This window comes from Phalacrocorax carbo, chromosome 5, assembly GCF_963921805.1.
Source record: "Phalacrocorax carbo chromosome 5, bPhaCar2.1, whole genome shotgun sequence".
NCBI classification, from domain to species: domain Eukaryota; kingdom Metazoa; phylum Chordata; class Aves; order Suliformes; family Phalacrocoracidae; genus Phalacrocorax; species Phalacrocorax carbo.
Window position 1 is genome coordinate 47,449,366 of NC_087517.1, and position 15,352 is coordinate 47,464,717.

The window sequence follows — 15,352 nt, forward strand, 5'->3', positions numbered from 1 at the left end:
GAATATGAACAAAGAGTCTCGTAAGACGGTAGTAGTCAGAGGAGTGATGAGATGTTTTGTGCTGCCCCCTGGGGGAAACACCCCAAAACCAATCAACCCGTGGAAGTGCAAAGGATGGTTTGGTCCTTTTGATTCACATGAAAGTAATTAACAGGTGGTATGGTTTTAACACAGATATAAGGACAGATGAGGTAGGACAGAGGTCTTTGCCTGCACCCTTGGAGTTATGGTGAGTAATACCTGGAAGACACTACTAACAGTAACTTATTCTTGCACAACGCTTAAATTTTTTCCCCCTCTTTAACATGTACTCTGTGTCATGGAGATGAGAATGCAAGTCAGTTTAATTCTTTTTGCTTTTGTTGCAGTCCCATGGATGTAAACATTACATGTGTGAATTGGTTGAACTATCTTTGGTGTCATCTGTTTTTTATGTATTCAAGAGATTCTGAATGCACCTAGAAAAACAACCTAAGGTGGTAGAAAAGACTGTCCATGGTGGACTTTGGTCTAGATATGAGGTCTGTCTTACGAAAGCTGAGCTGACTAGTTAGAACTGTAAATGTTTTGTCACTGAAAAAGTTAATTTTCTGAGAGTAGCCAAATTACTTGTGCCACAGTCTTAGAAAGTAGAACATGAACTGTTAGCTTACAGAAAGTATCAATGTCATGCTATAAGCTTGTGGCACGCCTGTGGCATTCTGGACACTGCATGGGGTGGAAAAGTCAATGTGAAGGACAGTTAAATACATCAGGGCTTCTCAGCGTGAAGAAATGAGACCAGGCAGGGTATGACAGAAGACTATGAAGCTGTGAGTGGTATACCCAAGTGCGCAGAGCATTCTTGTCTCTAACCTTGCAGTTCTTTATGGCACAGATAATTAAACCTGGGACAGTGCATTTGGGAAATACCACTATTTGTTTTCCTCGATGTTATGGTTGTCTGTGACAGCAACCAACAGAGGCAAAATTTTGGCTAGATGGACCTTCAGTATAAGCTACTATGGCTGATCATGTTCCTATGTGGATAAGCTCAGTTATGTCTGTTGATGGATGTGAACACTGTTTTCTTGACTTGACAGAAATATAAGATGTCATGCAGTGTTGGGAATAGGATGGGTTGTGGAAAAGAGAAATAACTGCAGTACAGAAGAAAAAAAAAAACAACCAGGTATCACTTACAATGTCATCTGTTAGTTCTGTGGACTTTTCATATCAAATAATTCCAGATTTAAATTATAATGCAAGTTAAGCTGGAAAACTGAACAAAAGCCCACGTGACTACATGTAATTAGTGGAACAGGACTGGTCTTCCGTCTTCTGAAACCATTCCCTACATTGCCCTATATTTCTCTTTTCAGATACCATGGACATCCAGCCTTTTTGTGCTGTGTGGTTTTGCAAGTTCATCAGCTGATAAAACTGCAGGGTTTACTTACCAGTAGAAGGCTTTTACTTGATATGATTATTAAATATTGTGGCAACAGTGTTTATGGACAGAGCCATATTAGATTCAGTCCTCTGTGCTAAAGTAACAGTAATACTGCTATGGTCAGTGCATCCAGGCTTCCTTGCCAGCTAGCCTATGGGTGGGCTATCTAAAGCTACACAGTCATTTCCATCTCTGTGCTTGTTCAATCACAGTTCACTGGCTAGCTCTTCTTGTGATATGAAGCACCAAACTGATTTCACATAGCTCATTCAATAGGGAGCTCTGTCAAGTATATTTGGTTACTCAGACCTATGAACTGCTTGCTTACCAGTCCCACGTAGTTATAACTTAGTGTAGTAATCCCCAAGCTGCTTCTGAAGAACGGTTTATTTTTGTTTTTAGGTTCCTGAAGGAGTCTTGAAGTGTCATCTGCTGCAAAACGTCGGAATTACGGATGCCAAGTGAAACAGCGGTGCTTTCACCCTGAACCTGATGCTGAGGGTGTGAATTACCTATGGGAAAGTGAAGGCAATATGACCGCTTTCATATTTCCTGGGAGTGAATTACAGCCAGGACTTGTACTTGCTGTGAGAGAATATCCAGGTTCACACACCAGTTCAGGTCAGCTACTTAGACAATACATGGGAAATCTGTTTTGGCTGTTGGACTGAGAACTCTAAGCTCATTTCACAAGTGAAAGGTTACAGCAGAACAATTCTCGGTACAGGAGGGAATTTAGAGCACCTTTATAAATGCAGTGCTGGATGTCTGCTTCAGCTGACTTTCTGTATTTCCCTTTTCCTGCCAGAAATCCTTTATTTTCTAAAAATATTTACTTGACTCTGCATATTGCTGTCTAATCTAGAGATGGATAATACAGTGCTGATTTTAAAATCCTGACTGGTACAGGATGTAAGAATGACTTCTAAAATAGTGCTAAAATGAGTTGCTTTGGAACAAATTTTCTAACCTAATCTGTTCTTCTGGGTGTAGTGGTTTCTACAGCACACACCCCCCCTCCCCCAACCTCTACTGCTGTCCTAATCTTCTAGACCATTTAGTACCCTCCTCTTATCCTAAGTAAAATACAATTGCTGGCTCTGATATTCATTAAGTGATAATCCAGATTAATTCAGACTTTGGTGCGGAAACAGGTTGTATTTCAGCTGCAAAGAAATCCAGATTGCCCCATGCAAAATGCACACACATACACACGCGTATGCACACGCGCACACAGTATGTAGAACGCCTTAAAGAAACTGTAGCTAACCACCTTATTAGTATTCCTCCCTCCTCTGTGTTTCACTTGCAGCAACAGAGGGCTGAGCAAAATGCAGTAGAACAGGGACAGAGACAGAGCTGGCAATCATCTCGGTGCAGGCTGCTGAATGTAGGGGGTGGGGGGGATGCAGCAAAGCAAGATTAATAACCTTGCCATAATCCTGTGCACCCTGGAAGGAGATACCTCTGGTGACTGAGCTGTTCTTGTCTTGATTAATTGGACTGAGTGAATGAGTGGCTGGCAATCCACCTGGTTTGGAGGCGACCCCCTGGTTTTGCTGTTCTCTGAATCCTCTACCCATCTGGGAAGGTAACAGTGAGACGTACCATCTGCAGCACACACAGCAGCTATTGGAAGCTACTACTGACAGTTTGCACTACAGTTTTTGGTGAGCAAGAAGCCAGGTATATTGTACAGTAGGATATTTTTGTGCTCGAGCTACTGAATTTCACAATCTGGTCCTTCAGCAGCCCCCTACCCTCCCTTTTCCAATTGCCTTTGAGTTCTGGGCTTACTTTGGCATAGTCTCCTGGACGCATTTGCTGGGGATGGAAAAGCAATAAATGGAACCTCTGAAAACTAATTGTTTTGCTTCTGTGTGACTCGAGAAAGAGAAAAGCGAAAAGAATCAAATCCAGCTGGAGGAATTTAAATTTCTTTGCAAAGTTTACAAAGGGACCATACAAAAGGTAAGTCCAGGGGTTTGTGTACCCCTTCTGTTCCCTTGTTTGTTTCCTGCTTGCTTGTTTAAGCTGGGGAAAAAAGCTAAAACAGGAGTACTGGGTGCATATGGAGTGTGGTGTTTGTAAAGTCTGTGCTTGTGATTTGTATGATCTATAGTGGTGGAAAATGTCAGTTAAATAGCACTAGAGAGCTCCTTTCATTTTAGAGGTTTTAGAATTTCTACAGAGAGAATTCTTTTTATTAAACCAGTGAAAATATTTGGAAAGTATCTAGAATGAGCAAGAAATATAGCTCATACAATATCTTCAATAGAAGTCTCTGTATTTTCATAAATCTTGTCTAGTTTTTTTTTTCCTCTGCATTTCAGTCAGCTCTGGAATGATGAACGTGTGAGTAAAAAGCTGCTTTTGCTGCTGTGAGCAGAAGTAGATGGTAGGAGAATAGAAATTGAGGATTTGTGCATCACTTCTGCATGAAGTTCATCTCCTTCTCTTTAACCTTTTGAATGCTGTGGCTTTCTTTTTTTTGTGGCTACAGAATTTATGAAATATGTAGTGCCAAACGGTAATAACTCATATGGAACAGAATGCCAATCGCAAATGAGTTCTTGTGGGCCCTTAATTTTGGGGATGGAGGGGCTACCAAGTGCTCAGGTGACCAAAGTAAATGTCTCATCCAGCATGGTTCATGGCACTCCAGTATTTCTGGCGATCTAACAATCATATGGCTGTGGTGCTACTTGGTGTTTAAACCTGGCACTTATCCTTCCCCCGCACCTCCTCCCCCCAGTGCAGTTTCTGCTGGAACAGTATGACTGTTGTAGCTTTTCCCGTCTTCCCATTAAATAATAGAAATAAAATACCATTGCACTGCAATAGAATCGGAGCTCTTGCACTTGAGCTATTTTTTTTTTATTGCTGCACTGATAGTACTTAGCGTTCCCAAGGAGGTGAGAAAACCATCTGTAAATACATTTCAAAGATGCTTGGTTCTCCAAATGGAATTGTGAGGTACTCACTCTTTCTCAATTACATGAATATGAATGACTAATATTGAAGGATATGATATCCATTTGAAAGACTGCATAGCTGGTTATTTAGAGTAAAAAGACATGGATCAAATACAGTTCTACTGAATGATCAGATGTTGAGAGGCTTGTATTTGAATGAATATATATGTAAGGTATGTAAAGAAAAGGGGTCTTACGTAAGATTTATAAATACAAGGACACATCAAATAGGATGGACCTTTGATCCATTTGGTACAAAGGAGTGTAATGACCCTTCTTGTAATAGATCCTGTATTGTAAAGCTAAAAACTTAATGAAAAGGCTCTGTTTCAGAGTAATCAAATCACTTTATGTTACTGCATCCTGTCAGTCAGTCCCTGTTTCCCACTGGTTCTGCATAATAGCTTTAAAGAGGGATTAAGGAAGAAAAGAGTACTGGTTATAGGTGTGTTTCCCCTTGTTTTCTGGAAGTGATGCTGTGTTGTATGTGCCTTTACTCAGTATGATTATGACAAGTAAATTGCTTTCTGGGCAGGACGCAGTTTGCCATAGTTTTCCCTCATTGTACTTTTCCTCAAGCCCTATCGCATGTAGTACGTGCATCTATTTCACCAGGCAATGAGCTGTGATCTTTTTTTAACTATGGGGAACAGTCTGGGTGCAGTAAGAGCTAAAAAAGAATAAAGGGGGAATGTATGGAGAAATGACAATGCATGATTTTTAGAGCCTTCCCCTGGTTTTAGAATTGAAGTATGTAATGAGACCGTCAAAGCAGAGATGTTGACTGGATGAAAGCAGAGGGGAAATGTTCTGCCTGGAGATGAAACAACTTTCATGTTCTAGTGAAAAAGACGACACGTTTGTTTCAGCAGTATTTCTATGTATTCTGATGTGTGGGATATAATTCAGTAGGTTGCATGCCCTAAACTTAGTGGGAGGGTGGTCACCTGGATGCAGGAGAAGAAAAGAGGTCACTGCTCTCTTGGTATGGTGTCCAGATGTTATTAATCATCTATCTCTGTTGATCATCAACCCTACAAAAGTGAGGCTGGTGTGGATTTTTTTGCATGTAGTATTATCTCCTCGTATGCTGCAGACTGAAGCAAATGGTGGTTATTTTACATTTTAACAGATTCACCGAAGAGAACTTGTGCTTCTTCCCCCCCAACCCTACCTAAGTATTTTTGTTGGTTTAGTAAATTTTGATTAGGGCTTCTCCTGGATTTCAATACTGATTTCCTAAATAAATTGTCATATTTGCTATTTTTTGTTTTTGTTTGTATGCCTTATACACAACATTGTATATAACATAACTTGTTTTATCACAGGATGACTTTTGATTTCTAATACCATTGCTATTATGGCAAGAATGGAAATGGATAATAGTTCTAGCAGGTTTTATGTGGAAACAGGCTTTACCACCAGTTGGACCATATGTGGTTTTTTTTTTCTTTTTAATGTTCAGTTCTGTGAAAAGAATTTAATGAGTTTCATCTTAGTGGCTATTTCATTTTAATGGCATTTTATAGTGTAATGCCCCGTGTACCTTCAGTCTCACCTAATGTGGAAAAAGCTTTTTCCTCTGTACTGTTTGGGTGTTTGTATGAGCTCAATCCACTGCGCCTTGTACACCTGGTTGAAATATGATGGGAAGGCCTGCAAGGGTCTTGCAGTGAGTGTATCATAGGTAAAGTCTCTCAGCAGGAATATGGATACAATGAGATTCTCATGATCTGAATTATCTGAAGGTTGCTTTAAGAATAAGTGGAAGAGGAAGATAAAGAAAACTGAAATTTCTTTTCCACTGAGTTCCAGTTAATTGAGCAGCTTCCTTTTCTCATTGCTGAAGACGGCCAACTAGGCACTAAGCTTCTCCAGCATACGTTTCTGTGTTTCTAAGACCCAGGGTACTTTACACATGAACACCTCCTTCCTTCTGAAACAAGCTGGCCTGAAAACTGTAAGTCAATCTTGGAGCTTTGCGGCAGCATGCAAACAAGAGGAGGATGCGAGAGAGGAGATGTACCAGCAATTCCAGGACTTGAACCAAAAGAACAAGCTCTGTGGGATGGCAAAACGCGTCATTTTGATTGCTGACTCATCGTGTTGGTCTGCAATGTTATCTTACAATAATGTGATGACACTGGGCCTGGCTTTGAAATAAGGAGCCAGAAAAGAGTAGTTCATCAGTAAACACACACTGCTTATGAATGTGTACTTCTCTAATGACAAATGGTACCATCACTGGAAATTCCTGTGGTAGAGTTAGTGTTCTTAAATCTCTTACTTTAAGGGAATTAATAATAAGTGAAATTTACTGCTTTTAGCCACTTAAGAAGTTATAAATATATCCTTTCAGTTGAAAAGTTAGTTGACTGCAATAAATAACTTCCCCCTCTCCTGCCCCACATTGCTGCTCTTCCCATTTCTTTTTGTTCCATGTCAGAGGATAAGGTTTAGGAATGAATGTGACTCAGAATCCAAAATTCCAGTTCCTGGGCTGGCAAACAAACCTGTTCGATAAACTCAAAGCTCTTAAGCAACAGATTAAAACCAATTAATTTTCTGCTTTCAGTACTCCTAGTTGGAAGTATGAAAATGAAGTTTGTGTAGGGGATTGTTTAATTTCTTAGCTTTCTTAGCTTTTCAAAAGGACAATTACTCAGGTTGTTTAGGGGAGACAGCCTTTGTGGTGTTACCTGCTATTTGGCCTTCCACAGATTGAAGTAGCCAAGAACGCAGTCTTGAGTAATAAGAGTTCCTTATGTTTTTATGAAATTAACGCAAAAGATCATGTATTGTTGTTGAGTTTTGTAACAAAAAACCCACCCCAAAACGAAACAAAAACCCAACACAAAAAAAAAAGAGAAAATGTTGACTTGGACCACTTCTCATCACTCCTCTTTTAGACACTGCAGCTTTCAAAGCACGGTATGCATATGCAGCTGTTTGCTTCTGGAGGGTATTACTGTTCAGGTTTGTAAGGTAGTGATGGTGTCGTTCTAGAAGTTAAGATTCAAACGCCCGAGTGGTATGCTGGGTTTTCTACAGCTATTTCATATTGCTGAGGAAGAAACTTACTGTTTCTGTATTCTCAAAATCTGCAAGATGCTGCTGTGTAAGAGCTCTTGCTGCCAAACTTAGATCAGTTATGTAAGGTAGAATCCTATTGATCCTGGAGGAGGGTGGTGAGCAGAGATTTCTTCAGAAACCAGAGACTTTTTTTCTCAGAACATATACTGCAGAGGCAGAACTGTAGCAAGGAATTTAGGGGTATTCTTGGTGCATATTGAAGAAACTTTTGCTATGGACAAGAATTATTTTGTAACTCGCCAAAGTTTCTTAACCAGCCATCAATGGTAGGTATTCTGTGCGTACTTTGTGCGTTGCAAAGGCTAGCAGAAACGTAAGTGTAAACAAAAGTGTGCTTAAATGAGATGCATAACGGCAAATATAAAGGGCTTATCTTGCTGCATTTTTGATATAACTTTGAGCTTGCAACCCATGGCAGGGAGGTTTTCCATGAGGCCCATTATTTTACCCTCTTCTAAAATCTAATTTAATAAGTGGTTTTGGTAGGTTAAATTTATATCAAGTGCTGATGAAGTCCAGCATGTACTAGTAATGAAGAGACAGCCAGTTCCAGTCCTGTTCGTCCTGTTTACAAGAGTGAGAACAGGGTTATATCATTTTCTGTTTAGCTCCTCTGGAGTAGCTGACTTGGTATGAGGTGAAATGTTCTGACAAGTGAGGTAGGAGGCCAGTAACTTCTTGCAAATGTTTGCTTAAGTTAATTTAACTCCCTGTGGGAGCAAGAGAGTCCTCCCCTTTCTATTGTTTAGTCATGGGAGAATATCTTATCAGGTTAACATGGGGCTATCAAGCATATAATCTTGGCTTTCTTTTCCGAATTTGCCTGCTAGTATATAATCTTCACTGTCTTTTCTCCTGTCCCAGAAAGAAACTGGGAAATTGGAAAGTAAAGAAACACTTCTGCACTACATATGTGGTGGACCACCAGCTTATTAAACCAACAAGACATCATTTTGGTATTATTAAGTGAAGCTAGGGATGGCACTTCTTTGCCCGTGTGATTCCCCCCACCCACCCCTTACTGTTCATCTGTTGAACGTTGTCGAGTGCATCATGCAGCTTTTAGTTGAAGGGACAAAGACAAGGTGAATGTTCTGAGATTAGGCCTTTCTACAGAGGCTCTCACATTGAGGCTGTATTTGTTTCAACCTATTTTTATTTATAGGCTTTTCTCTGGAGCTACTCACTATGCACTACTGTGCATTTCATGTGAACCTATAAATCTTCACTATACCTTCAGGTATTTCAGGAGGAAAATGAGGTACTGCAAAGCTAAATCATCTGCCTGCAATTTACTTAAAACCTGTAAGTGTACCTGCCTTCTGGAAAGCTGAAGATTCAATAGTAAAAACCGAAGAGAAGAGTGGAATGGGTGAGCTTAAAGTGGGAAGGAAAAATGGTGCAGAGATTACCTCAAAGACAAAAGTAGTTTCATATTCTTGTAAGGGTACAAGCAGGGATTGCATTGCACAGGCTACACATGAAAGAAAACTTTACTTTTGTGTGCAGTGAAAGTGCACTTAAGCAGTTTGGGTGGGGAAAAATGGGCTGTAGAATGCTCTTTTAAGCATCTCAAGCATATGCTTCAGAAATGTCACTTAGGTCCCAAGTCTGCATTTTTTCATTGAACAAGGGTAGATCGAGCAAGACTAGTAACAGAAGTGGCATTATCAAAACTCCATAAGGCATTTGGATTTCTCTTGAAAAAGCTTTGAAAACTTAAGCCTTGGTTTTTGATAGGGAATTTGAGCTGCAGTTCCTTAAGCAAAGGAGTATATATTGAGTAAGAATAAATGTCAAGTAAGAACATATCTTTCTGGGAATGCTGTCTCACCACAGGCTCTTCAATTATTGTACTGCAATGGGGTTGTAAATATTAAACTCATGTTCTCTATCTGTCCAACTATGCAATCACTCCTCTCAGGTGGAAGCGCAATTTACTTCTGAAAACAAATGCGATGGGAGACAGTTTAGGCTGTTTGGGTGAAAGGAGTGTGTGAACTGGAGAAGGGTGCATGCCCAGCTAAACATGCCTTGTATGGTTAGAAGGTTATACGGGTATGTGCTAAACTTGAGTTTAGATGGGATTGTTGGGAGAATTATGGGAGTGGTGGGTTCACAATAGTTAACATTTGGATCAGCTAAATTCAGGAAGTCTGAAGCAAACTGAGGCCTGCAGAAGAGGTAATTTAATATGTAGATATGCAAGAGCCTAAGTATCCAGAGAAAACGCTCTAGTAAAATGACTGATGCATCAAAAATTTGTATCATAATAAGTATGAAGTAACTTAACTGAATGGGTATTTTAATTAATTTCTGGAAAAGCAAGTAGTATGATTTCTGGAGTTCGTGAGCTAGACCCTTAGAATATTTGACTGTGGCAATTTTTATGTAATCACCCATGTGTCTTCCAGTGAAAAATGTAAGTCAAAACTGTGTAAGGTTTGAAGATTTTTAGTGATAAAAAAATTTGTGAATGGCTTTGTATTATTAACATGAGAATATGCGAAGGAATTCGGCTGACTTAATGTATGGCTAGATTAATGCAACCCGGTTGTCAGGGAGTAAATACCATGCTTATTTTTTTTCTGCCTCACGTTTCATATCCTGCCTGATCCACATGGGTTTTTTGCCTCTGAAATTTCAGTGGATGCTTCCAGAGTGGAGTGGGCTGTGTGTAGCAGTGCTGTTCAAAGGCACCTCGTTTTCTTGTGACCTGCAGCAGAGAACAGAGTGGCCTCTGGGGAGCAAGGATTGCCCTAGTCCTTCTTGACTCTGTCCTGCCCAGCAACTACCAAGCGATTTAGCTGAGTAGTAAGGGAGAGACAGTATAGTCTGACTTGTTAGTTTTCCTTTTCCTCCTTTGTCATTGATATTCAGGGCTTGCTGCAGTAACCTGATGCCCTCCTTTTACAGAAGTCACAACCCTTTCAAGTCACAAAAGATCCCTTCAAACTGCGATTCCCTTGACAATCAGCTTTATAGTTTAAGCAGCTTTATACAATACTGAAAACAGTGACAGTTGAGCGAGGTAACTAGGAGACTTTTTATAATATAAGTACTTGGCTTGGGAATGTGTGCTTAAGGGTCTTAAGCTGTCCAGAAGAGTCTCTTAATCTGCCTTAATTCTTCTTCTTATATTCTTTTTCTGAAGTAGGCGGAGATGCAAGGTCTTTCTTCTTATTTAGATGAATAGAGATGCTCCACACCTGCCTCCAGATACATCAGCTCCATTCTGTAGTATGCAGGCTTTGGATACCCCTTTCTAACACATGAATCGCCACAAGTCAGGGTTTACTACTTTAGATTTGATCTATTTTTAGAGATGCATTTCTACCTACATTCGACCTTTTTTCCTCTCAAGAGGAATATTTGCCACCAGGCAAATGGTGTTAATAACGCTGTTTCCCTGTATGGGACATGTTAGATTAGAAGTTTAGAAAGAGAGGGTGCAATTTTTTTGATCCCTTCAGTTCCTTATTGTGAAGACTTGTGTGAAACTTGGCAAGAGTATATTAGCTTTAAGTCTACTTAAACACCTCATTTAACATATGGAGTTGTGTGTGTTCTAGACATGTTTACAGAATGTAGAAAGACAAGGGAAGCTTAGTAAAAAGGACTGTCCAAAATGCTTATTTTTATGTAATGTAGTTTCCCATTTGAAATCAAAGCTTTGCTGTGAATCATGACTGGTTCAATGATTATTATTCCATCTGGAATGTAACGGAACCTTTTGAGATCTAGCAGTGGAGAAGACTAACTTCTTATCTCCTCTCTGTCTGACATAAACCTACTTCCTACCACCTTGTCTTTTGCTAGGGATGAGCTAGTTTGAAGTCTTTCTGGTGTCATCAGCAGGAAATATGCTTCCTCACCACCACCTTTCTCTCTATGATTTTGGATATGGGGAGGGAAACTTCAGGAGCAAAATGTTATAAAGTGACAGTCTTGAGGATGCAGAGGGAGTAGAAATGGATAAAGCTACAACTCTGACAGTCAAACACTTACTTTGCTAGTAGAAGTCAGTTTTGTGTTATACTGAGGGAGGAGAAAGTGCGTTTTGGAAAGTCATGTTTTTTCTAAGTCTATGAATATTTGAGGAAAATATCACATATTTCTAAGTTTAACATCAGTAATTATTTCCTAAGGTTATTTTGTCCAGGTTAATTGTCTACTGTACAATGAGAGTGCTCTCTTTTTTTTTTTTATCAGAAGCTGTGCCTGAGCCTTTAAAAATTAAATTCTTTGACTTCTGAATGTTGCTGATAGTAGTCTCTTTCTTTTCATATGCTTTAACTGTAATTGATGTACTAGAAGCCCATTTTCATGATCTTGCCCAGGCCCTCAGGCAATGGAAAGGAGTTGGTAGTTCCAATAAGGATGTCAGTTTATGAGAATAAGCATTTGGCCTCCAGTTGTTGTTCTACAAATTATTGTCTAAGTAGTACTTTTCAAATTTAGGTGCATTTCTGCAATCACTTCAGGCTTAGGCATGTTTAATTATTTAAGCCCAGTGATAAACACTACAAGAAGCAGTGGAGGAAAGGTCACTGGAGGAAGAAGAGTGAGTCGTCCACAAAAGGCCCTGATGTTGTGTTTGATTTTAGTAGAATAACACAGACGCTGGAAAACACTGAGAATTTAAGGTTGCACAGGCTTTATATCATTGTTAGTAATGGGACTGGAAATTGCCCTCTGTTAGTGTAATACTCTGACTTTTTAATATTACAAAGGAGGGAAAATGCTTTAATTGTTTCAGTTTCTAAAACAAATTATGAACAAGCTCCTAGGTTTTATGGAAGGTAAATTAGGAGGTAATACCACTTAAACAGCTAATACAGTTGGAAAAAGCAAAAAGCTGTCATAGCTACACTAAAAATGTTTTGGGCAAGACTACTAGTGTGAAACTATGGTGGTGTGGTTTGTTTTTTTTTTTCCACATCACATCTTATGGTCTGCTACTTGAGGTCTAGCGTGTTAATTCCGGCCCCCCCCCATTTTATTTTTATGGCTTCAGGTTAATATTGAGAAGAAGTAGATGTGTGGGTGATATGAAATAAAACTAATGTGGTTTGTCCTGGCTTTTGCCTCAGATTGGAAGTCTTTGTTGAATTCCACTGTTTATGTAGGCTTTATCTGTCAACAAAAGAAAATAATACACCTAATCAATATTCTTGTTGCCTTGCCTATTAGACATACCCCCAACAGAACAGGCAGTATGCACTGCCTTTAAATCTAGGGTAGTGATCTGGCTTTTTTTGATGGAGCAGGTGCTTCTTCTGTGCCCGTTGACATTACAAAAGTTCCGGCAGCTGTGGTTAGAACAATGGTCTTACATTTGATCTACTGTGACCATATGCAGATATGCTTTGATCTGCCTTACGTGCTTTGCTTTCTCTATGACCTGTTTTCCTGGAGGGTAAAGAATGTATAGTTTTATATAATGTATAGACTACTGAAACTGTAATTGAACTGTTGCATTAAGCTGGTGAATTGCTTCCCCAGTGTGTGGCTACTGTCCCTCAGGGCAAAATGAGAAGCTTCCCTGCCACCACCTTGTGTACTCCTGACACTTGTGCTATTTCTGATTAACTTGCTTTCTCTGTATTACAGTAACAAATATCTTTAATGGCATTTCATTATACATACAATGCCCTGAGTTTCGTAAGATGACAAAATGCTTTTATTTGCTTGGGCTTTCAATCTCTACTTGCAGGCACTTGGCAAGCAGTAATAATTTATTTGAACTTATTGTTGAATGGCTCTTAAAATGCAGTCATTTTGTGAGACAAAGCAATACCTCCCTTCTAATATCATACTATTTAACTTGGCAGAACTGGAACAAAACAGGATGCACAATCAGTGCAGTACAGTAGGGGTTAAGGCTGTGGTTCAGATACATGACATTTTGCTGCCTGTGGCCTTTAGAGCCAAAATTATTCTATTAAGCTGCTCCTTCACAGGCAGGAGTAAGGATCAGAACACTGGTGTTGCCTTGCTGCTGCCTTCTGTGTTACCTTCAGTGGCCAAATAGGTTTGAAGTTATACTGTGGGACAGAGAGGACAGAAATGGATCACTTTGCAGGTAGTTCAGATGTAGGCGTCTCCAACAAGCCCTGGGGAGAAGAGATGCAACTGCCATTAATGTTGGGTTATTGTTGGAGAGGGCAATAAAGGTGGGTCACCATGTCAAGATAGTGGGCAGCCTTTGTGTCATTTTAGGTTTTAAGGAGGACTTAATTAGCAAGGTTGGTTTTGGTTTTGTTTCTAAACATTGCCATAGTTAATTCACTCTTTCTTTGCTTGCTTTTGCCCATTGCTAGTAAGGATGGAGATGAAATACGTAAGTAACTTCTTACTCATTCTTTTCTACACCAGCTAGTCCAAGAATAATTGGAGAAGCATTAAGCAAGAGTTGAGTCACTAAATTAACCATGAACTTCTGATATGCTGTGTTGGAGGTGATGTCTTGCTTTCCATTGTTTGCATAGCCCCTGGTTTGCAGGGGGTACAAACCTCTAGCCATGGTCTGTACTGCAGCTTATGCTAATAGATCATGTTACAAATCATGCTCTGGAATTGCAGGGTTGGTTGTTTTTCCCTCAAAGGTAGAAATAACAAAAGCAGAACTGTGGGATCAGTGTTCTCTGAGGACGCTGACAGGTCGAACTCAGAATAGTCAGACCTAGCAGCAGCACTGGGGCTTAGAGACCCTATGGCTGATCCCAGCAAAGGATCTATTTGCACTGTTTGGTAAAATACTCCCTGTAGCAAGAGTTTTAAAGAAGGTAAGGCTATGGTGCTTGAATCTACAGTCACAGATTTAGAAGACGTGTGCCCCCTGAAGAAGATCCATATCACATTTAATGTATATGAAGTAATAGTAGGACTACATGGTGATTACTGTTATGGAATATGGTAAAACATTGCACTTTCCTGTAGGACGTGTTGAACTATCCCATAGCATTTATTGTTTTGGATGCAATTTTCTGTTGAACTTGATGGAAAGATTCAACAATGGAAAACTATGATTAAAAAGTAGGCTTCCCCCCCTTCCCCACCCCCAGGTGTGTATTCCTTACAGAGCAAATGTATTTACATTTAGAATTTTGTCTAGAGTTGAAACTCAGAAGAACAGTAAACCTTTGTACGACATCACTTCTGTTGTGATACAGAAGGATACATTTAAAATGTTTAATACATTTGAACTGTTCAAAACATTAAGACTTCTTGTACTTCTAAGGTAAACAACTATCAGATTTTTTTTTAGATGACCTTTTCCGTTTCCTGGGGTCTGTGGAAAGAAGGTCAAGTTCAACTGAAGAGTTGGAACCAGTGTTTCCCCTTCCCCCTGCCTTGTCTGCAAAAATTGGTTGCAAGTTTTGCTTACTGTACCCTTTGCCTCCTTTCCTATAGGAGTCAATCTGTGTGGTGTTTCCTCTGGCCAGTCTCTTTGTAATGTCTCTGGAGCCAAACATTAATTTTTAAAAGACAGCATTTCAGCGAGCCCTGTCTCTACTTTAAATCTTTCAAGCTTTTCCCTTTGCTGTTCTTTCTGGAATCCTTACTGAATTTCATAATGATTGAAAGTAGACAGTTTCAAAATCAGTTTGTGTTCTTGGTGACTTGAAATGCTTTATGCATAGGTCTGAAAGAAGTGTGATTTTTCTAAATTAAGTTTATCATGGTGCATCATGAGCCTTGGGAACACTAAGTCACCAGCAGGGCTCCTGAAGCACTAGTGCAGTGTGATTTCTCTCACCTAATGACAACTTTAAAGGGAATGGAGTGGGGAAGAAGCCCCGAAGGAGATGGGGAGGTAGGTGTTGGTGCAGGGGCTCCCCACAGCCAG

The 15,352-nt window shown here is 39.8% G+C and overlaps 1 long non-coding RNA gene across 1 annotated transcript in view; it reads left to right on the forward strand.

Annotated features, from left to right (window-relative positions):
• Positions 1-719: 719 nt before the first annotated feature.
• LOC135313696 (uncharacterized) overlaps positions 720-15,352 on the forward strand; it is a 222,841-nt gene continuing 208,208 nt past the window's right edge. Inside the window, exons 1-2 of the long non-coding RNA XR_010373234.1 lie at positions 720-812; positions 1,835-3,403. This is a non-coding gene — a long non-coding RNA (uncharacterized LOC135313696). The remainder of the gene's footprint in view (positions 813-1,834; positions 3,404-15,352) is intronic.